Source organism: Rhinopithecus bieti, unplaced genomic scaffold (genome assembly GCF_001698545.2).
Source record: "Rhinopithecus bieti isolate Rb0 unplaced genomic scaffold, ASM169854v2 scaffold_7681, whole genome shotgun sequence".
Classification (NCBI taxonomy): domain Eukaryota; kingdom Metazoa; phylum Chordata; class Mammalia; order Primates; family Cercopithecidae; genus Rhinopithecus; species Rhinopithecus bieti.
This window is the reverse complement of record NW_016806571.1, coordinates 3,448,391-3,470,207: the sequence shown is the minus strand read 5'-3', so window position 1 is coordinate 3,470,207 and position 21,817 is coordinate 3,448,391. Positions and strand designations below refer to the sequence as shown.

The 21,817-nt window shown below is 38.7% G+C and overlaps 1 protein-coding gene across 6 annotated transcripts in view; it reads left to right on the top strand.

The window, feature by feature from the left end:
• Positions 1-21,817, top strand: part of ASXL2 (ASXL transcriptional regulator 2) — a 160,583-nt gene that overhangs the window by 93,050 nt on the left and 45,716 nt on the right. The window contains exon 1 of one of the 6 annotated variants that reach the window (XM_017876859.1): positions 14,946-15,001. The exons of the other annotated variants lie outside the window; for them this stretch is intronic. The gene's annotated coding sequence lies outside the window, so the exon portion shown is untranslated. Of the gene's footprint in view, positions 1-14,945; positions 15,002-21,817 lie in introns of those variants that run through there. 6 annotated transcript variants of the gene reach the window in all.

Here is a 21,817-nt window from a genome sequence, read left to right as displayed (position 1 = left end):
TTTATATATTATAGTTATGTTCCAGAGCAAAACAGACATTCGAGATTTTTTTCTAACTTGAATATCCTCTTAGATTTGAGTGATGATAGGTGAGTTGTCTTTGGAGCTAGAAGCTTAGGTTATGTTGGAATGCTAGACTCATTCATTTAAGTCCCTTCAGAATGGTTACTATGCCTATATGAGAAAAATAGTTCTGATTCACTGCCATCCCTCTGGTAATGTTTTTGCTACTTCTGGAGAGAATTGAGATAATTGATGTCCTCATCTGTTCTCTCTGCTATAGCTACTACGTACATAATTTTAGAGAACTTTGTAATCAGAGAATCTTATCTTTAAGTTGATAACCACTTAGAGAGCTACCCAGACCTCAATTGTTAGGAATAAATGGAATGAAAGCAAGACAAAGAGGGCGCTTCTGACTAGTATTGTTGATGTGTGGTTTTAAAGTAATCCCTGTCAGTAGTGAAAGGAGGTGTAGCCTAGGGCCCTCCTTTCCTTGGGGTCCACTAAGCACCTATTTTGAAAAGGTGTAGCCGAAAGTAGAAAGGGCTGTCTCTGTCTATCCCCTGATTCCCCTCATTTTATTTATTTTATTTTATTTTATTTTATTTTTTTTTTTGAGACGGAGTCTCGCTCTGTCGCCCGGGCTGGAGTGCAGTGGCCGGTTCTCAGCTCACTGCAAGCTCCGCCTCCCGGGTTTATGCCATTCTCCTGCCTCAGCCTCCAAGTAGCTGGGACTACAGGCGCCTGCCATCTCCCCCGGCTAGTTTTTTGTATTTTTTAGTAGAGACGGGGTTTCACCGTGTTAGCCAGGATGGTCTCGATCTCCTGATCTCGTGATCCGCCCGTTCGGCCTCCCAAAGTGCTGGGATTATAGGATTGAGCCACTGCGCCCGGCCTATTTTTTTTAATTTTAATTTTTTTTCTTTTCACAAGTGTTGATACTCCCCATTTTAAGCTTTTCCTTTTAAGTTTGGAATTGTAGATCTAAGATTAGGAACCGAGCCAGGTCATCAGGTAAGGGAAGCAATTAGCAAGATTCATGTTTTCTGGATGGGATTGGGACAGGGAAGTCAATATTAAAGAAAGTCTTATAAAATGGGAATATACTTGGGGCGCTTGCTTTTCAAGAGCCACATATGCTGCTCTTTGAATAGTGACTGTTGTATCTCTGTTTCTTTTGCTCAGAACTAACGGTTATTAATGACTATCTCTCAGAGTTTGAGGTGAATGTATTAAGATGTAGGAAGATCCGAGAAATAACCATAGAACCCTGTTGTCAGTAGCCGAATAGGTAGATATGAATAGCATAACCTTGCTCCACACTCTGCGTAATAATAGAAGACATGAACAGTAAGGTAATATCAAATTGAATGTTGGGTCCAATTGTTTTTGAGCTGCTTTTCATTTATTCCTTTTCTAGAAATTATCATAATATTGGTTATTTGTCCTCAGTTTACAATAAGATGAGATACTTTTCTGGTTGTATCTTTTCTGGTTGCAGGTAGGTCTATAATAAAGCCTAGAAGAAAATGGGCGTTATGTGGTATCTGGAAGGTGGCGTGAGAGGTGCGCATGATGTCACATGTGATTCATGTTTAAGCAGCTCTGATATTCTCAAGAAATCAATGCCAAGCTACCGATAATGAAAAATGATTTAGTCTGTCATAGAATATGCATCTGTTATTCATGGGTCATACATGTGGTATAGATACCATATAATTTGTAGGTATATATTATGTATTTATGGATGTTTTTATAGTCCAGTGCAAATTAAAGTGACAGACATGTAGCCAGCAGTGAGCATGCAGCAAAGCAGTTCTAAATCTTAGTTATCAATAAAGGTAAAGCAAGCTAATTGTGCCTATTACTTTTTCTTATTTAGGGCCTTTACTCTCAATCTGACATCACTTCATTTCAAATGCATTGTAAGACAGGAAGAACACTGAGATAGTATCAAAACCCACTTCCTTTTATGTACAAAAATAAAGAGCTCTGACAGCAAAACTGATACTTCTAGTTGAAAATCGATAGAAACTTTCTTGATATATGTATACCTTTCAGCCAAATAGGAACAGAGAATAGAACTTTGAAATTCAGTCCAATATTAAAACTAGTTTATTGATTTCTATGTAAAGTGGAAGAACTTAAAAGTTAGTAGTTTTGGCTCCTAGTTTTCAGACAGGGAACACTATGTTCAGAGAAGAGTTTTATGGAATTCCAAATCAAGGTAAGGTGGAATAATAACTTCAGAAAAACGAATAACTAGAATCAACTACTTATATTGCTTTTTTATGATCATAGCTAAGTGAAGTCTCTGCTTTTCCCCAAAACAAAATATTGAATTATGAAGCAACTGTAGGACTATTATTTTATCTTCTGATAGAAAAAGTTTTGTTAGACTTTGGTCTGCTTTTAAGTGTCTTAATGAAATTAATTACATGAAGTGTACCTTTTCTCTCTAAGGAATCACTGTTTCCTCTAGTGTGAACTAATGTTAATTTTACTGCTTGTTCAGAACTACTTTAAATGAGGAATTTGATATATATTGTGTCTGGAGTTATTTAAAATACCATAAACCTACCTACCTTCTAACATTTTTATGTGTGTTAAGTTACTGAATGGGTATGATTATGTCTCCTTTTAAAAGTGTACTGGAGGCAAAACTTTTTTTGGCAAGTTGACTTAGATGGAGAGAGACCTTTAGGAGATGTCCTCTTTTCCTCTGGGGTTATTAGTGGTGGCTGACTTGGAGGTTTTAGCTCTGTGTTGTGTTAAAGATGGCTACATTGTTAGGACTTTGGATAGTTAGAAGCAAGGAAAGTGTTCAGGTGTGGCCTTTCCCATTTAGGCCAGGGGACTCAATATAATCAGGAAACACTGCCTGCCTAGTTTGGAGTAGATTGCACTTGGTGTCGGAGGAAGGGACTTAGAACTAAAAAGGATCTATTACCTCTAAAGAAAGACCTGTTAGAATAAAAACTCCCTCAAGAGAAACATAACTGTTTCTAAAGGACAAAATCATTTTGGAAACTTCGATTGTTATCAGTCCTTCAGCAATCAATTCTTCAACTATGTATAGTTCTTAAGTTTCAATTTTGTTATCAATCCTTCAGTTTCTGATACCTCCCTAATACTTCATAGGGGTCCATTAAATTGTCTTTGGGAGAAAATAAAAATTTAAGTCAGAGATTATTTACTAAAGCTTTTAACTCAAATGCATCTAATATTAATAGTCTGTATCTTTTTGACCTTGTTTGACATTGTAATCATCCGTTGAAATGGAAAATTATCAATGCTGTAATAATGTGTGTGAAAAGTAGTACCTTTTGACTTGAACTCAATGAGCAGTATGTAAATATCCAGCAACCTGAAACTACTGCAGTGAACTATGTAAAACTGACTGATAAGCCTGCAGTGAACTATGTAAAACTGACTGATAAGCCTCAAGTTCTAAAATTTGTTTTGTTGTATTTATTTTATTTATTTTTTGAGACAGAAACTTGCTCTGTTGCCCAGGCTGGAGTGCAGTGACATGATCTCTGATCACTGCAACCTCACCTCCCAGGTTCAAGCGATTCTCCTGCCATAACCTCCCCAGTAGCTCGGACTACAGGCATGCACCACCACACCAGTTGAGCTGGGATTTCGCCATGTTGGGCAGGCTGGTCTCAAACTCCTGGCCTCAAGTGTGATCTACCCACTTCAGCTTCCCAAAGTGCTGGGATTACAGGTGTGAGCCACACCTGGCCTAAAATTTGTTTTAAATATTTTTCTGAAAACACTTGATATTAAGCTTTAAAAAAAAAAAAAATTATCAGCTGGTTGCAGTGGCTCACGCCTGTAATCCTAGTACTTTGGGAGGCTGAGGAGGGTGGATCACCTGAGTTCAAGACCAGCCTGGTCAACATGGTGAAACCCCATCTCTACTAAAAATACAAAAATCAGCCGGATATGGTGGCACATGCCTGTATTCCCAGCTACTCGGGAGGCTGAGGCAAGAGAATCACTTGAACCCAGGAGGCCTTGGAGGCTGCAGTGAGCCAAGATCATGCCACTGCACTCTAGCTTGGGTGACAAAGTGAGATGCTGTCTCAAGGAAAAAAAAAAAATTATCTACTAGATTACTCTTTGGGTTTCTTTTATGTAATGATTTTGTTTTTTGTTTTAAATCAAATAATAGTAACTTGATCTTTTGATCAGAATTTGTTAATCTTTTATTTCTATATGTTTATATAGAAGCAAGCATTTTGTTTCTAATTAGACAAAAAAATGTGTTGTTAAGAATTGTTTTAATCTGTTGAGCAGTCCACATTGGAGGATAAAGTTATAATCCTGAAAAGTGTTGTTTAAGGCATTAGTTTATTTGTAACAACCAAAGTAATTGCTTTTAAACTAATTGCTCTGTTTAAACTACTTGTTAGGCAGGCTGTGGTGGCTCACACCTATAATCCCAGCACTTTGGGAGGCCAAGATGGGAGGATCACTTGAGCCCAGGAGTTTGAGACCAGCCTGGGCAACATAGTGAGACTCCTGTCTCTACAAAAAATAAAAAGTAAAATTAGCTGAGTGTGGTGGTGTGTGCCTATAGTCCCAGCTACTCGGTAGACTGAGGCAGGAGGATTGCTTGAGCCCAGGAGTTCAAGGCTACAGTGTGCTATAATGGGACCACTGCATTCCAGCCTAGGTGACAGAGCAAGACCCTCTCTCAAAAAATGAATGAATAAACAAGCAAAGAAGCTACTTGTTACACTCATGCCTTCTCCAGTCTGTATTATTTGCCAGGTATTTGGGAAACAAATTTGAATGAGGTGTCGACCCCACCCTTAAAGTTGTCTCAGCATATCTAGAGGGATAGAAAAATAAGTAGATAATTAGCACATGACTTCATAAATTGCATGTGTTTGTATTTATCATGTTATGACAGCATTAGAGAAGGGATACTAAGTTAACTTTGCCTGGATTACTAAGTATTAGCTATAAAAGTCCTAAGATACTATTCTTCTCTAGAGAGTTTAAGCACTAGGGAAGGCAGGATGTATTATGGAAAGAAAACATATATAAAGGCAAGAAGGTGGGAATGTGTATAGTGTTCTCAGGAAGCCATAAGAAGATAAATTTGGCTGGGAGAGGGGATTTGTGGAGGGAATGAAATTTGGATCATACGGTTAACCTTTAGTGATAGTCTTATTATTTACCGGATATTGGTATGCACAAAGTTTCTTTTTCTTTTTCTTTTTTTTTGAGACGGAGTCTTGCTCTTGTCGCCCAGGCTGGAGTGCAGTGGCACGATCTCAGCTCACTGCAACCTCGCCATCATGGGTTCGAGCAATTCTCCTGCCTCAGCCTCCTGAATAGCTGGGATTATAGGCGCCCGCCACCACGCCTGGCTAATTTTTATATTTTTAGTAGAGACGAGGTTTTGCCATGTTGGCCAAGCTAATCTTGAACTCCTGACCTTGTGATCTGCTTGCCTCAGCCTCCCAAAGTGCTGGGATTACAGATGTGGGCCACCGCGCCCAGCCTCACTAAGTTTCTTAGGAAAATTAAGGTGTAGATCAGAGAGGAGAGAGAATGGAGACACTGACGACTCTTCCACATTTTCGTAGCCAGACACCAGGAAGATCAAGATTGTTTATAGGCTGGAGGTGTGGTGGCTCACACCTGTAATCCCATTGCTTTGGGAGGCCAAGGCAGGAGTATCACTTGAGCCCAGGAGTTCAAGACCATCTTGGGCAACATGGTGAGACCTTGGCTCTAAATAAAAAACAACTGGTTTTGGTGGTGTACACCTGTAGTCCTAGCACTTTGGGAGGCCAGGGTGGGGGGATCACTTAAGCCCAGAAGTTTGAGACCACAGTGAGCTATGATGATGCCACTGCATTCCAGTCTGAGTGACAGAGACCCTGTCTGAAAAATAAATAAATAAATAAATAAATAAATAAATGACAAAAGACTGTTTATTGACCCTTTTTTTTGTTGGTTTCATACTTTTGTTCATTAAGTTTCTGAGTTAATAAACTAGCTTCTTTTGTTGTTCTACTCATTAGTGTTTAAGTTAGCTGAATTTCTCATCACTGGTATATAAGCTAAAATTTATTTCTGTTTTGCTTTTGAAAATCATTTGTTGTAGGTAGTATACTTCCTTGGTGTGGGATGACATTAATTGGTGACATTTATTAGTTTCATTTGAAGTGAAACTGGTAATAGAGAAGTATGAGGGATTTTTTTTTAATAAGTGCCACTTTGTGAGAAAAGATTATAAACAGGGTCTTGATATAGTTAAAATGCAGCTTTAATTGTTTTCTTTTTTATGTTTATTTTTTAAACAAAGTCTTATTTTTAATAGTTCTTTTTTTGTTTTTTTGTTTGTTTGTTGTTTTTTTAAGATGTAGTCCTATGAAATCTTGCTCATATGTTTCTCACACCCCTCCTACTCATATCACCACCACCTCATAAGTTAACTAGTTTATTCTCAAATTATTCATCATCAAGGACCAATTTTTTTCCTCTAGTCCATTGTGGACTCAGAATGACCCAGCAATGTCACATTTCTGTGAAAGTACCTAAATGTTCTTGCTTTTATGCTTATCTTATCACAGACCAGTCTGTGGACATTTGAACAGCAATAGTTTAGATGATTTTTCAGCTTTACTTTTAAAAAGGGTGAGAGTGTGCCAAATTTTATCTTTAAAGGAGAAACTATATGAGATGATCTTGTCCCTTTTTTTTTAAAATTCAGAACAGAAAATAACCCCATCTTCCTAGTAAATAATTAACTACTACGATGCTTCATCAGCATTGCAAAAACATCCTGTCACCTCCAAATCACTGCTGGTCCTGTCTCAAAAGTAACTGCCGTCCTGATTTCTGTCAATTTGGGTCACTTTGCCTATTTGTAAAATTTTAAATTAGATTATAATACATATGGAGTAAGTACTTTTTCTCTGAAATGCTTGGAACCAGAAGTGTTTTAGAGTTTGGATTTTTTCAGATTTTGAAAGATTTGCATTATTTGGGTTGAGCATCCCAAATTAAGAAAATTCAAAATCCAGAATGTTCCAATGAACATTTCCTTTGAGCATCATGTTGGCACTAAAAAATTTTCTGATTTTGGGCATTTCATATTTTCTGATTTGGAATGATCAGCCTGTATTCATTAAAGTATACATAAGTATACAGCTTGTTGGATTTTCACAAACAGAACAGTACTATGAACTATCAACCAGATTAAGGAGCAAAATATTGCCGGGTGCGGTGGCTCATGCCTGTAATCCCAGCACTTTGAGAGGCCAAGGTGGGCGAATCACGAGGTCAGGAGATCAAGACCATCCTGGCTAAGATGGTGACACCCCAACTCTACTAAAAATAGAAAAAATTAGCTGGGTGTGGTGGCAGATGCCTGTAGTCCCAGCTACTCCAGAGGCTGAGGCAGGAGAATGGTGTGAACCCGGCAGGTGGAGCTTGCAGTGAGCTGAGATCGTGACACTGCACTCTAGCCTGGGCGACAGAGCGAGACTCCATTTCAAAAAAAAAAAAAAAAAAAAAAAAAAAAACAAAATATTGCCCTGAGCTCCCTTCTGGTGACACCCATTACCCCAAAATAACCACTCTAACAACTTCCAATAGCATAAACAAGACATGACTGGAACAGAATAATGTCCAGATAAATTTTTAAACTTATATAATCAAGTCGTACTTAAATAATTTTTTGCTATTACATTATTTGCATGTGTGTAAGAATCATTCACCTTCTGGTACATAGAAATACATCAGATTCTTAAAACTATATAGAGTGGTTATTTTGGGGCAATGGGTGTGACCAGAGGAAGCTCAGAAAAATCCATAGCATTAATGAACAAAATTGAACTGCACAAAATACAGTAATATATTTTTTTTAAAAAAGTAGAACTAAAATTGATCTATAGATTCAATGCTTCTAAAATTTTGAAGATGAGATCAGTCAGAAAAGCCAAGAAAATATTAAAGAACAAAATGGAAAGAGTACGACTATTAGATATCAGGATTAATCATAAAGCTAGGCAATTTTCTAAAGAAAAAAAAAATACTGGGTACATTAAGAAGTTGCATTCATCAAAACATAACTTTAAGAGAGTGAAAAGGCAAGCCACAGAGAAGTTATTTGCAATAAATATATGCAACAAAGGAATATATGAAGAACTCCTACAAGTTACTAAGAAAAAGAGAATTCATAGAAAAATGGGCAAAGACTAGAGCAAGCGTTGCACAAAGATGATATCAAAATGGTTAATAATGAAAGAGTCAGATTCCATTAGCGACCACAGAAAGGCAACTTACAACCACATGCAATACCATTACACACCCACCAGAGTCCAAAATTAAAGAGACGGATGGTACCAACTGTTAGTGATCATGTGAAATCATGTATAGGGAAACATGTCAGTGTATAGGGATTCCTATAAACTGGTGGTGAGAATTTAAACTAGTACAACTAGTACAGTTACTTTGGAAAACTGCTCGGCTGTCCATAGAATAGCTAATTCTACTCTGGAGTATATACCCAACAGAAAGGAGTACAAAAAGAAACTTTTTTAAAAAGTAGAATTAATTGTAATAACAAAAATAACCTAAATGTTCATCAGTGGTAGGATAAATGAATTTGGGTACTGGTGGATGTTTATGCAATGAAAATACTATATACACACAGAGAGGAAACTGTCTTCATGTATATGCATGTGCGTGTGCACATTTTAATGAAAGCTTTATTCTTTTATCTTTTACATTTAGATCTATAAACCATGTGGAATTTTTTTGTATTATGTGAGATGAGGATCATCATTTTATTCCTTTCACCCTGTAGGGATGTTTTGATTACCTAGCACCCATTTTTGAAGACTTCTTTAGTTTATTGTAGTGTTCTCTATGTCATAAGTCAATTGACCATATAGTTATGGTTTGGTTTCTGGACTTTGCTTTGCTCTGTTGTGTTTTGTCTTTCCTTGTAACAGTACCACCCTGTTTTAATTACTTTAGCTTTATGATTAGTCCTGATATCTAATAGTTTAATTCTTTCCATTTTGTTCTTTAATATTTTCTTGGCTTTTCTGACTGATCTCATCCTCATGTAAATTTTAGAAGCAGCTTGTCAGTTTCCACATGTCCCCTCTCATCAACCTGCTATGATTTTGGTTAGGATTGCATTGAATCTATAGATCAGTTTTAGTTCTATTGACTTTTTAAAAAATATATTACTGCATTTTTTGCAGTTCAATTTGTTCATTAATGCTATGGATTTTTCTGTCTTACAGGTCTTTGCACACTTCTTAATAGATTTATTCCTTGACATTTTTTATTCTGTTGTGAATAGCTTTAACTTTTTTTACTTTATAATTATGTGTTTCTGATATATAGAAATATAGTTTTTATAAATTGACTGTGTCTTTGAAGTGTCTAGGATTTTACCTGATTTGTAAGTGAACAAATTAGCCTCTCAAGGACGTTAACAGAAGAAACAAGAATCCTGGGTCATAGAAAAAGTACTATATTACCTACGATAGAGTAAGCAATATGACTATCAGCATACTTTTTGTGTCAGCTTTCCCTTACCCTAAGACTCAGGTGATGAGATACAGGCCCAGATGTATCCTATTCGTGCAGTGGGTTTGCATCTCAGCCAAGAAACCTATTCGTGCAGTGGGTTTGCATCTCAGCCAAGAAACATTAGTTTGAGGGGTTCACTGCTTTTAGCAGAAGCAAGCATATTTTGCCTGGGAAAAGACATTGCTTCATCTCATGGTTGCTCTGCAGCTGCAAACATAACCCTGAAAGATGGCTCAGGTAAAGAGTGTTCTGGGACTTAAATTGCTGGCCTTGCTCGCATGTACACATGACAGCACTCAGGGCCTCTGGTGGATTGTCTCTCTGAACATTGACACTGGATGTAACAACATTGCAAAATTAATTTTTAAAATCTATTAGTTTATACATAGTTTTATTTTTAACTAATAATAATAATAGCTTATATTCAATGAATGACAGTGTTAAGTTCATACCATCTGTATAGCTCTGGAAAATAGGCTAAATAAAAGCAAGTGTTATGCTTCAAATTGTGTCCCCTTCAAAAAGATATATTGAAATCATAACCTCTGGTACCCCAGAATATCCTTATTGGGAAACAGAGTTGTTACAGAATTAATTAGTTAAGATGAAGTCATACTGTAGTAGGGTGGGTCGTTAGTCCTCTAAGACTGGTGTCTTTATAAGATGGGTCATATGAAGACATGAAGACATGAAGAGAGTGCCGTGTGATGATGGAGACGAGGTTGAAATGATGCTGCTATAAGCCAAGGAACGCCAAAAATTGCTGGATGTTACCAGAAACTAAGAGAAAGGGATGGAATAGCTTATTTCACAGAAGGAACCATCCTTGCTGACACATCAGTTTTGGATTTTCAGCCTCCAGAACTGTAAAAGAATAAGTGTCTTGTTTTATGTCACCTAGGTTATGTACTTTTTAAAATGACAGGTCTGGGGAATTAATACAGGGAGTAAAGTTCATTCTTCATTATACAATGCATTCAATACGTTACATTCTCATGAAATCTTTTAAAATCTTGTATAGTTATCATCTCTGCTGCCATAATTTTTCTGTTAGCATTTTAATCATCTTCCTTAAGTGAGACTTGCAGCCAGAGCTGAAGGAGGCTTATATATACAAGGGTTTGGTGCCACCTACTTTCTTGATTTTTTTTTTTTTAAGTTGGGAGACACGGTCTTACTCTGTCACCCAGGCTGGAGGCAGTGGCGTGATCACAACTCAAGTGCAGCCTCAACTTCCTAGGCTCAGGTGATCCTCCTGTCTCAGCCCCCCAAGTAGCTGGGACTACAGCACACCACCACACCTGGCTGACTTTTTATTTATTTATTTATTTAGAGGTGGAGTTTCGCTTTTTCACCTAGGCTGGAGTGCAGTGGCGCAATCTCAGCTCACTCCTACCTCCGCCTTCTGGTATCAAGCGATTTTCCTGCCTCAGCCTCCCAAGTAGCTGGGATTACAGGCATGAGCCACCACGCCCGGCTAATTTTTGTATTTTTAGTAGAGTCAGGGTTTCACCATGTTGGCCAGGCTGGTCTTGAACTCCTGACCTCGTGATCTGCCCACCTCAGCCCCGCAAAGTTCTGGGATTACAGCTGTGAGCCACCGCGCCCGGCCATATTTTTTTTTTATATAGACAAGGTTTTACCACGTTGCCTAGGCTGGTCTCGAACTGAAGTGATCCCGCCCGCCTTGACCTCCCAAAGCGCTGGGATTACAGGCATGAGCCACTGTGTCCAGTCTGGAAGGCAGTTTATAATACTGAATACTTCCTGTCAGTAAGGAGAAACTAAGCAAACTACTCAAAAAATTAGAAAAAAAAAAGAATAAAATAAACCAACAGGTAGCTGAAGAAAATAATGTATAATAAAAATAAATAATGAAAATTACTAAATTAGAAGAGAAAAATGGTAGAAAAGGTTGGTTTTAAAATGAATCCATATAATAGACAAGCTTTGTTAACGTACTTTTTTTTTAAAGGAAAAAACCATGAGTATATAAATTCAGGTTGAAATTTCAAAACAAAATTAAAAGCCATCAGACTTTTCACAGTACTTCAAAATGTAGATGAAATGGTATACTTTTCTAGGAAAATACAGTGCACAAAAATTGAACCCAGTAGAGATAGAAAGTGTAAATACATTTCCACAGAAGTAGACCTGTAATAGAACTCCCCTTCAAAAGAACACTATACCCACATGTTCTTCAGGGGAATTCAATCATATGCTTATTTTTAAATTTTTATTTATTTGTTTTGAGATGGAGTCTCATTCTGTCCCACAGGCTGGAGTGCAGTGGTGCGATCTTGGCTCACTGCAGCCTCCGCCTCCTGGGTTCAAGCGATTCTCCTGCCTCAGCCTCCCGAGTGGCTGGGATTACAGGTGTGTACCACCATGCCTACCTTGGCTTCCCAAAGTGCTGGGGTTACAGGTGTGAGCCACCATGCCCAGCGATAATTCAACCATATGTTTAAAGATAATAATCTTAATGTTTTAAACACTGTTCCAGAGCTAGAATAAAAAAGTCTAGATTATTTTTGAAAACAAATTTTCCAAAGATTATGTTATTTTATGAATGCTAAGCATTATCTTACGAATATTGAGGCGGAATCATAATAAAAGTTTATAGTATCCAAGTATACATTTAAATGATAATATAAATAGGTTTTGGATTGTAAGTATAGTCACTACTATGAATTCTATTATTATTAATTACATTAACAAAGCTTATGTGAAAAATAAGTTATTTCTATACTTGCTGAAAAGGTCTTTGAATAAATTTTATGCTCAATAAAATTGAGAATTAGTGAATTCCTCTTTAACATTTTAACTTAGTTAAGAAACCAGTGTCTTAAGGGGGAAACACTAGTGGCTTCTGTTTTAGCCAGAACGAGTCAAGAACAAGATGTCCACTATCTCCATTCTTATTTAACATTATGTAGAGGTATTTTTTGTTTTTTATTTTTTCCTGAGTTGGAGTCTTCCTCTGGTGCCCAGGCTAAAGAGCAGTGGTGCAGTCTCGGCTCGCTGCAACCTCCACCTCCCAGGTTTAAGCAATTCTTCTGCCTCAGCCTCCTGAGTAGTTGGGATTACAGGTGTATGCCACCATGACCAGCTAATTTTTTGTATTTTTAGTAGAGACGGGGCTTTACCGTGTTGGCCAGGCTGGTCTCGAACTCCTGACCTCAGATGATCCACCCGTCTCCGCCTCCTAAAGTGCTGGGATTGCAGGCTTGAGCCACCACGCCTGGCCTAGAGTTGTTTATGTCAACCCAGGTAAGCAAGAGAAAGCAGTTTGAGTAACCGGCGACAAGAATCAGAAAGGATTAGGTAAAACTACTTCTTTTTTTCAGATGATATGATTTTGCGTCTGACAAACACAAAAGAATCAGTGGAGATAAATACTGATTAAAAAGAGAACTGGTGGCCCATGCTTATAGTTCTAGCACTTTGGGAGGGTGGGGCAGGAGGATCACTTGAGACCAGGAGTTTGAGACCAACCTGGACAAATAGCGAGACCCTGTCTCTACAAAAAATAAAAAAAAATTTAAAAAAACAAGACCGGGCGCAGTGGCTTGTAGTACTACTTAGGAGACGGGGATACCTTGAGCCCAGGAATTCAAGGCTGGGTGACAGAGTGAGACCCTGTGTCTTAAAAAAAGAGAATTTGGGATTGTAAATAAATAGATATAAATGACATTGATATGTAGCAATCAGCCACTATGTGCATAAATAATAATGAAGAAAGAATATATTTGCGCTAACAACGTCAACAACAAAAAAATCCGAGCATCTCTCTCTCTCTCTTTTTTTTTTTTTTTTTTGAGACAGAGTTTTGCTCTTGTTGCCCAGGCTGGAGTGCAATGGCGCCATCACGGCTTACTGCAACCTCTGCCTCCTGGGTTCAAGCGATTCTCTTCCCTCAGCTTCCCAAGTAGCTGGGATTACAGGCATGCATCACCACACCCAGTTAATTTTGTGTTTTTAGTAGAGAAGGGGTTTCATCATGTTGGCTAGGCTGGTCTTAAACTCCTGACCTCAGGTGTTCCACCTTCCTCGGCCTCCCAAAGTGTTGGGATTACAGGCGTGAGCCACCGTGCCTGGCCGAGCATTACTTTTTTAAGACGTGCAAAAAGATGTTGAAACACTCAATACCCAAAAATATGAAATTGCATTCATTTCTCACTCTCCAGGATAAATTCCAAAGAAATTAAAGTTATAATAAATGTAAAATACGAAACCAAGTACTACAGGAAAATATGGGTGAATTTCTTTTTTTTTTTTTTGAGATGGAGTACAGTGGCACAATCTCTGCTCACTGCAAGCTCCTCCTCCCGGGTTCACGCTATTCTCCTGCCTCAGCCTCCTGAGGAGCTGGGACTACAGGCGCCCACCACCTCGCCCGGCTGTTTTGTATTTTTGGTGGGGACGGGGTTTCACCGTGTTAGCCAGGATGATCTAGATCTCCTGACCTCGTGATCTGCCCGCCTCAGCCTCCCAAAGTGCTGGGATTACAGGCATGAGCCACCATGCCCGGCCAAACATGGGTGAATTTCTTTTAAAACCTGAGAATAAAGAAATTTTTTTCTCTGATGCTTCTTGAAGCATATGTGTTTATCTTTTAGTCTAGCAAACTCACTTCTAAGAATCAACCTCAGAGAGAAACTGTCAGAAATACAAAATGGGAGAGATTAAAATCAATGATTCTCAAACTCAGGCTTGTACCAGAATCACCTAGAGAAAGTATGGTGCAGATTCCTGGGCCTCACTTCAGAGTATCTGATTCAGTAATCTGGGCTTGCACCAATAATTTTCATTTCTAGTACGTTTTTAGGTAGTAATTATGTTGTTCTGGGTACCATACTTTAGAACCTACTGGTTAAGATGTAGTCATGAAAACAAAAGACTAGAAACAACCCAAAAAATAACAAAATCTGGTGAATAAACATGGTTGCGGGCCCGCGCGCGGTGCGCTCAACGCCTGTAAATCCCAGCACTTGGGAGCCCTGAGACGGGTGCGATCACGAATCGCTCCATGAGACGAAGACTATATCCTGGCTAACACGGTGAAACCCCGTCTCTTACTAAAAAAATACAAAAAATTAGCCCGGCGTGGTGGCGGCCGCCTTGCTACGTCTCAGCTACTCGGAGAGCTGAGCAGTGGAGAATGCGGTGAACCAGCGAGGCGGAGCTTGCAGTGCCAGCTGAAAGATCCGGCCCTGGCCGCCCTCCAGCCTGGGCCCGACAGAGCCAAGACTCCGTCTCAAAAAAAAAAAAAAAAAATCACGGTTGATATACACAGTGGAATTCTATGCAACTATTAAAAGGAATGCAGAGAGAAGTTCCATATTCTGTTCTAGGATATCCTCCAGGATACACTGAGTTTTTTCACTCATATCAAAGTGGCTCCAGCCTGGGCAACAGAGTAAGACCCTGTCTTTAAAAAAAATAAGTGGCCGGGCGCGGTGGCTCAAGCCTGTAATCGCAGCACTTTGGGAGGCCGAGACGGGCGGATCACAAGGTCAGGAGATCGAGACCATCCTGGCTAATACGGTGAAACCCCGTCTGTACTAAAAAATACAAAAAACTAGCCGGGCGAGGTGGCGGGCGCCTGTAGTCCCAGCTACTTGGGAGGCTGAGGCAGGAGAATGGCGTAAACCCAGGGGGCGGAGTTTGCAGTGAGCTGAGATCGGCCACTGCACTCCAGCCTGGGCGACAGAGCAAGACTCCGTCTCAAAAAAAAAAGAAAAAGAAAAAAGAGATAAGTAAAATTATTAAAACGGGCCAGGCATTTTGGCTCACGCCTGTAATCCCAGCAGTTTGGGAGGCTGATTCGGGCAGATCACCTGAGATCAGGAGTTCCAGATCAGCCTGGCCAACATGGTGAAACCCTGTCTCTACTAAAAATACAAAAATTAGCTGGGCGTGGTGGTGGGCACTTGTAATACCAGCTACTTAGGAGGCTGAGGCCCGAGAATTGCTTGAACTTGGGAGGCAGAGATTGCAGCGAGCCAAGATTGTGCCATTGCACTCCAGCCTGGGCAACAAGAACGAAACTGTCATAAAAAGGAAAAACAAAAGTATTAAAACATGTATACTGTATTTTAACAAAATGAAAATATGAATAAAATGAAAGGACAAACAAAAACCTATTAAAATGATTTTCTGTAGAGTTGTATAGTTAAGGAAGAGAGCTAGACTTGTATGAAAGTAATACGATTTGTAACGTTACATAATTTAAAATTTTTAATGTACTTCCTAGAAATAAGAAATACAGCAAATAAGTATATCAAATTTGTGGTGTAATGACATAGATAAGTTATTGTGGGATATAGCTTAGGTATGGGAGACAAGACATAAACCTTTTTTCCCCCTTTTCACAGGTGTTGAAGGAGACAAATCTTAAACTTCATTCAGTAGTCTTAATTTCAATAATTATATTGTATCGTTTCTTTGAAACTATATCTATAATACTAAGCAAATTAATAATTGTAGTAATATTAGGAACCAGGATTGTTAGGCGGGAAGAAACAGGATAAAAATACAAAATCAGCCTGGGCATGGTGGCTCATGCCTGTAATACCAGCACTTTGGGAGGCTGAAGCGGGTGGATTACTTGAGGTCTGGAGTTCAAGACCAGCCGGGTCAACATGGCGAAACCCTGTCTCTACTAAAAATACAAAAAAAATTAGCCGGGTATGGTGGCAGGCGCCTGTAATTCCAGCTACTTGGGAGACTGAGACAGGAGAATTGCTTGAACCCGGGAGGCAGAGGTTGCAGTGAGCCGAGATCACACCACTGCGCTCCAGCCTGAGCGGTAGAAGGAGACTCCATCTCAAAAAAAAAAAAAAAAAAATCAGAAAAGTTAAGTGACAGCTCTGTAATCTTCAATTCAAATTTGGTATCCAAGCATGAATTTCATTTTCTCTTTCTAAATGATGACTTCTTGTTCTGGCCACTGAAAAGTTCTAGAACTAGTGGTAACCTGTTGACAGTGAGCACTCCTAGTGTGGTGTGCACACCATAGTCTTTTAGTACCATTTCCAATTTAAAGATGTCAGAGCTTGTTGGAGAAGTAGTTGATCCAGGTCTGGGCCAAAAGTTATGCAAGATTTGCCTGGGACAACTTTCTGTGACAGGTAGTAAAAAAGCTGTCAAATATGGGTGGAGCCATATCCCCAAGACAGTTTACAACTTGAAGGAGCTCCCACTAGGTCAAAATGGGACAATTTGGGTGCTAAATATATATTTTTAAAACACTACATGTAGTTTGGTGTATAGTATCCTATCTTTGATAATTGCATTTGATTTAAATATTTCACATATGTAAACATCTATGAGAACTTGTTGATTTTAGGTATTTATGAGTTTTCTGAAGTTGCAGGTTATCACAAAGTGGGCAGCTTAAGCAAACAAATTTATTCTCACAGTTCTGAATGCCAGAAGTCTGAAAGCAAGGTGTTGGCATGTCTGCATTCCCTACAGAGACTTTGCGGGAGAATCTGCTCCTTGCTTTCTCTAGACTTTTTCTTGCTGACTTCCTTGCCTTATGAACACTTTACTCCAGTCTCTGCCTGTGTCTTCCCTTATGCATCTCTTATGAAGAGACTTGTCATCGGCTTTAGGATTCATTTGGATAATCCAGGATGATCTTCTTGTCTGAAGATCCTTAACTCAGTTACACCTGCCAGGGCTCTTTTCCCAAATAAAGTAACATTCACAGATTCTGGAGCTTAGAATGTAGACATATCTTTTTGGTGGCCACCATTATCAGCCAGCTATAGGTTGCCTATTCATTACTCTGAAAATGAAGTTCAATTCTTGGCTCTGCTCCTTACTGGCTATATATCTTTTGGCAAACTAGTTGAATTTCTTGATATGTAAAACTTAGATAATACCATCGTAATATGCAGATGAATATGTATCTTTGAAATTTATTTTTGTATATAAATATATAGCCTTGAAACTTTTTGTATTTTTATTTGCATAGAAAAATATCATAAGGATGCCAATCAAACTGTCTTACTTAGTTATTTCTAGAAGTATAATTTGAGGAGTTTAGGTAGGGGTAGAAAGAAAACTACCCTAAGAGAGAGTAATTATGAGAGTTCAATGAACTCCTGTTAAAATGAACCTAGTACAGTGTTAAGCACATAGAAGATACTTGTCTGCTGTTACTAATAATAAAATTATATGTCTTCGAAGATAGCATAGTCACTAAAAGGAATTATAAGAGATAAGTTTCTCAACAGAGATAAGTTTAAATCTTTAAGTGTTTTTTTTGTTTTGTTTTTTTATTTTTAAAAACGATGGGGTCTCATACTGTCACCCCCTAGGCTGGATTGCAACCTCCCAAGTAGCTGGGAATACAAGTTTATGCCACCATGCCCAGCTAATTAAAAAAGTTTTTTTTTCTAGAGACAGGGTCTCACTATGTTGCCTAGGCTGATGTTGAACTCCTGGCCTCAAGTGATCCTCCCACCTCCGCCATGCAAAATGCTGGGATTATAGGTGTGAGCCACTGTGCCAGACCTGTGTTTAAGTCTTATTTGCTGATTGTAATACTAAATCTTTAATATTTTAAAAGTTAGAACAAGCTTGGACAACATAGCAAGACCCCATCTCTTAAAAAAAAAGACTTAAAAAAAAAATTACCTGGATGTGATAACACATACCTGTGGTCCCAGCTACTCAGGAGGTGAAGGTAGGAGACTGCTTGAGCCTGTGAGGTCAAGGCTGCAGTGGGCTGCGATCGTGTCCCTGCACTCCAGCCTGGGCAAGAGTGAGACCCTGTCTCAAAAATAACATAAAATAATAAAAAAAAGTTAGAGTACTGTTCAAGTTTCATAGACCAGTACTTAGCATTAAGTCAACTCTGGGAAATGTTTATACTGGTGGGTCCTGTAATTTTCATGATTTGTTTTGGTTGGCTTAGTTAAATGCTGTGGTTTAATTTGTTAAAAAAGGTGTTTGGCTTAAGGGTAAACATCCTAAGCAGTTTGTCCTGGTAATTGCAGATAGCTTTATTGTCACTTTTCTGGGCTGCAAAGTAGAATTCTTATATTTTCTAGTGGAGTTATTTTGGCTTTTTATTTTCTGTTTGTAATCAGGCAGTATTTGGGGTAGGCGAAGAAATATATAGTCTTGAGATTTCTGCAAGATGTTATTAAGAAAATATTAATAGTTTTAACTTTTACTTTTGTTTCTTTAAAAACATTGGCAAAGTAAAAAAGACAGACAATAATAAGCATTGGCAAGGATATAGAGAAAGTGGCCTCACACATTCCTGGTGGAATTGTAAAAATAGTACATCCATTTTGAAAAACAGCTTGGCAGTTTCTCAAGTTAAACAGAGAGTTATTGTAAGACCCAGCAATTCCACTCCTAGGAATGAACCCAAGAGACTAAAAGCACATACTTAAAACATCTGCACACAAATGTTCTTCGTAACATTGTTCATAATAGCCAAAAGGTAGAAACAATCCAGATGTTCATCAGCTGATGAATAGACAAAATGTGACATAGGCATGCAATGGAATATTATTCTACAATAAAGAATAAAGTATCCATACACGTTGAAACATGGATGCGCCTTCAAAAGTAAGCACGTTGTTGAAAAAGTCATTCATAAACGAGCACTAATACGTGATTTCGTTATATGAAATATCCCTAAGAGGCAAATTTATAAAGACAGAAAGTAGATTACTGGTTACCTAGGACAACGGACATAGATGGGGTAAAAGATGAGTAACAGTTAACATGTATGGTGTTTTTTGAGGGGTGATGATTGTACAACTTAGTGAATATACTGAAAGCCATTGAATTTTATGTTTTTTCCCCAAACATTTTCAGAATAAATTTAATTTTGTTAGCTTACCAGGGAAAATTCAATCACTAGTCACACAACAAATTGATTCTGAATGGATTGCAAAACCAAAGTTTAAACCTAAATCCTGATGCTTTTAAAAGAAAACAGAAAATAACATCTTTGTGGTCTTAAGATAGAGAATGATTCCTTAAATAAAACAAAAGATATTTAATATACCGGGGAAATAACAAATGAGATTATTTAAATATATTTTAAGTATTTCTCAGAAAGAGGAGAAAGAGACTGAGAGAGGGTGTATTAGTTTGTTTTCACACTGCTATAAATACCTGCGACTGGGTAATTTATAAAGGAAAAAGGTTTAATTGACTCACAGTTCCACATGGCTGGGGAGGCCTAAGGAAACTTAACAATCATGGCAGAAGGCAAAGGGGAAGCAGCGAACTTCACGTGGTGGCAGGAGAGAGAAGTGAGAAAGAGCAGGGAAAATTGCCTTTAAAAAACCGTCAGATCTCATGAGAACAACGTGGGGGAAGCTGCCCCCATGATCCAGTCACCTTCCTACTTCAACACGTGGGGCATTACAGGTCCCTCTGCTGACACGTGGGGATTACAATTCAAGATGAGATTTGGGGCCCAGCGAAGTGGCTCGTGCCTGTAATTCCAGCACTTTGGGAGGCTGAGGTGGGTGGATCACCTGAGGTCAGGAGTTTGAGACCAGCCTGGCCAACATGGTGAAACCCCATCTCTACTAAAAATACAAAAATTAGCTGGGCATGGTGGCAGACACCTGTAATCCCAGCTACTCGGGAGGCTGAGGCAGGAGAATCGCTTGAACCTGGCAAGCAGAGGTTGCAGTGAGCTGAGATCGTGCCATTGCACTCCAGTCTGGGCGACAAGAGCAAAACTCCGTCTCAAAAAGCAAAAAAAAGATGAGATTTGGGTGAGGACACAGAGCCAAACCATATCAGAAGACTAAAACAGGACGTCTATCTAGCATATATAAAGAACTACCACAAGTCAACAAGAAAAAGATAGCTATTAATAAAACCACGGGAAGATAGGCAAAATAACGTCTTCAAAACAGAGATTATTCAGTGACTAAAAAAGTGTTAACAAGTGTTCAACTTTCTTAGCAATCTGAGAAAAGCCTGATATAAACACAGCAACCAGGAGATTGAAATGAAAATGACAGAAAATACCAAGTGTTGGCAAGGATGTAGAAAACTCATACACTGCTGGTGGCTTCAAAATTTTGTACAAGCATTTTGAAAAACTGGCAGTGTCACCTAAAACTGAAGAGATGTAAAACATAAAACACAAGTCCACTACTACATATATACCCCCAAATTTTTATGTGTCACCAATGCATTTTCTAGAATTTACATACTAGTACTATTCCTAATATTCCCAGATGAAAAACACATGTACATAAGCAGTGGAATGATTCTGTGATATTTTCACAACAGAATTCAGTGCTCATAAATGATTCGCAACATGGAAAACTACATATAAATTCAAAACAGCCTACAGAATGTCAAAAGACATGTACAAAAGAGTTTCTGCTGCACAATAGTTATATGAAGTGTAAAAGAGGTAAAAGTAACCTCTGCTGTTAGATGTCAGTGTAGTGCTCATCCTTGAGGATAGTGACCGGCTGGAATCACAAAAAGATAGCTGTGGGCTTAAAATATCCTTTTTAAAAAAATTTAAATATAAAAAACCTCATTGTGCTACCCACTTGTGATCTGTGTGCATATGTTTAAATATTTTATTTTTTTACTTTTATTTTATGTTCGGGGTACATGTGCAGGTTTTTTTTGCAGGTAAATTATATGTCATGGAGGCTTGGTGTACAGAATACTTTGTCACCCAGGAAATAAGCATAGTAACTGATAGGTAATTTTTTGATCCTCACCCTCCTCCCACCTCCACCCTCAAGTAGGCTTCAAATTTTATACCTTAGGCAAGATGTATAGTATGTGAATTATATATATATGTGTGTATATATATATATTTTTTCTTTTGTGATGGAGTCTCACACTGTTGCCCAGGCTAGAGTACAGTGGCGTGATCTCAGCTCACTGCAACCTCCGCCTCCCAGGTTCAAGTGATTCTCCTGCCTCAGCCTCCTGAGTAGCTGGGACTACAGGTGTGTGCCACCACACCCCGCTAATTTTTGTATTTTAGTAGAGTAGGGGTTTCACCATGTTGGCCAGGCTGGTCTTAAACTCCTGCCCTCAAGTGTTCCACCTGCCTCGGCCTCCCAAAGTTCTAGGATTACAGGTGTGAGCCACCATGCCCAGCTGCTTAGTATATAAATTTTGTCTTAATAAAGCTATTTTTAAAAAATTGGTCAATATTGGCCGGGCGCGGTGGCTCAAGCCTGTAATCCCAGCACTTTGGGAGGCCGAG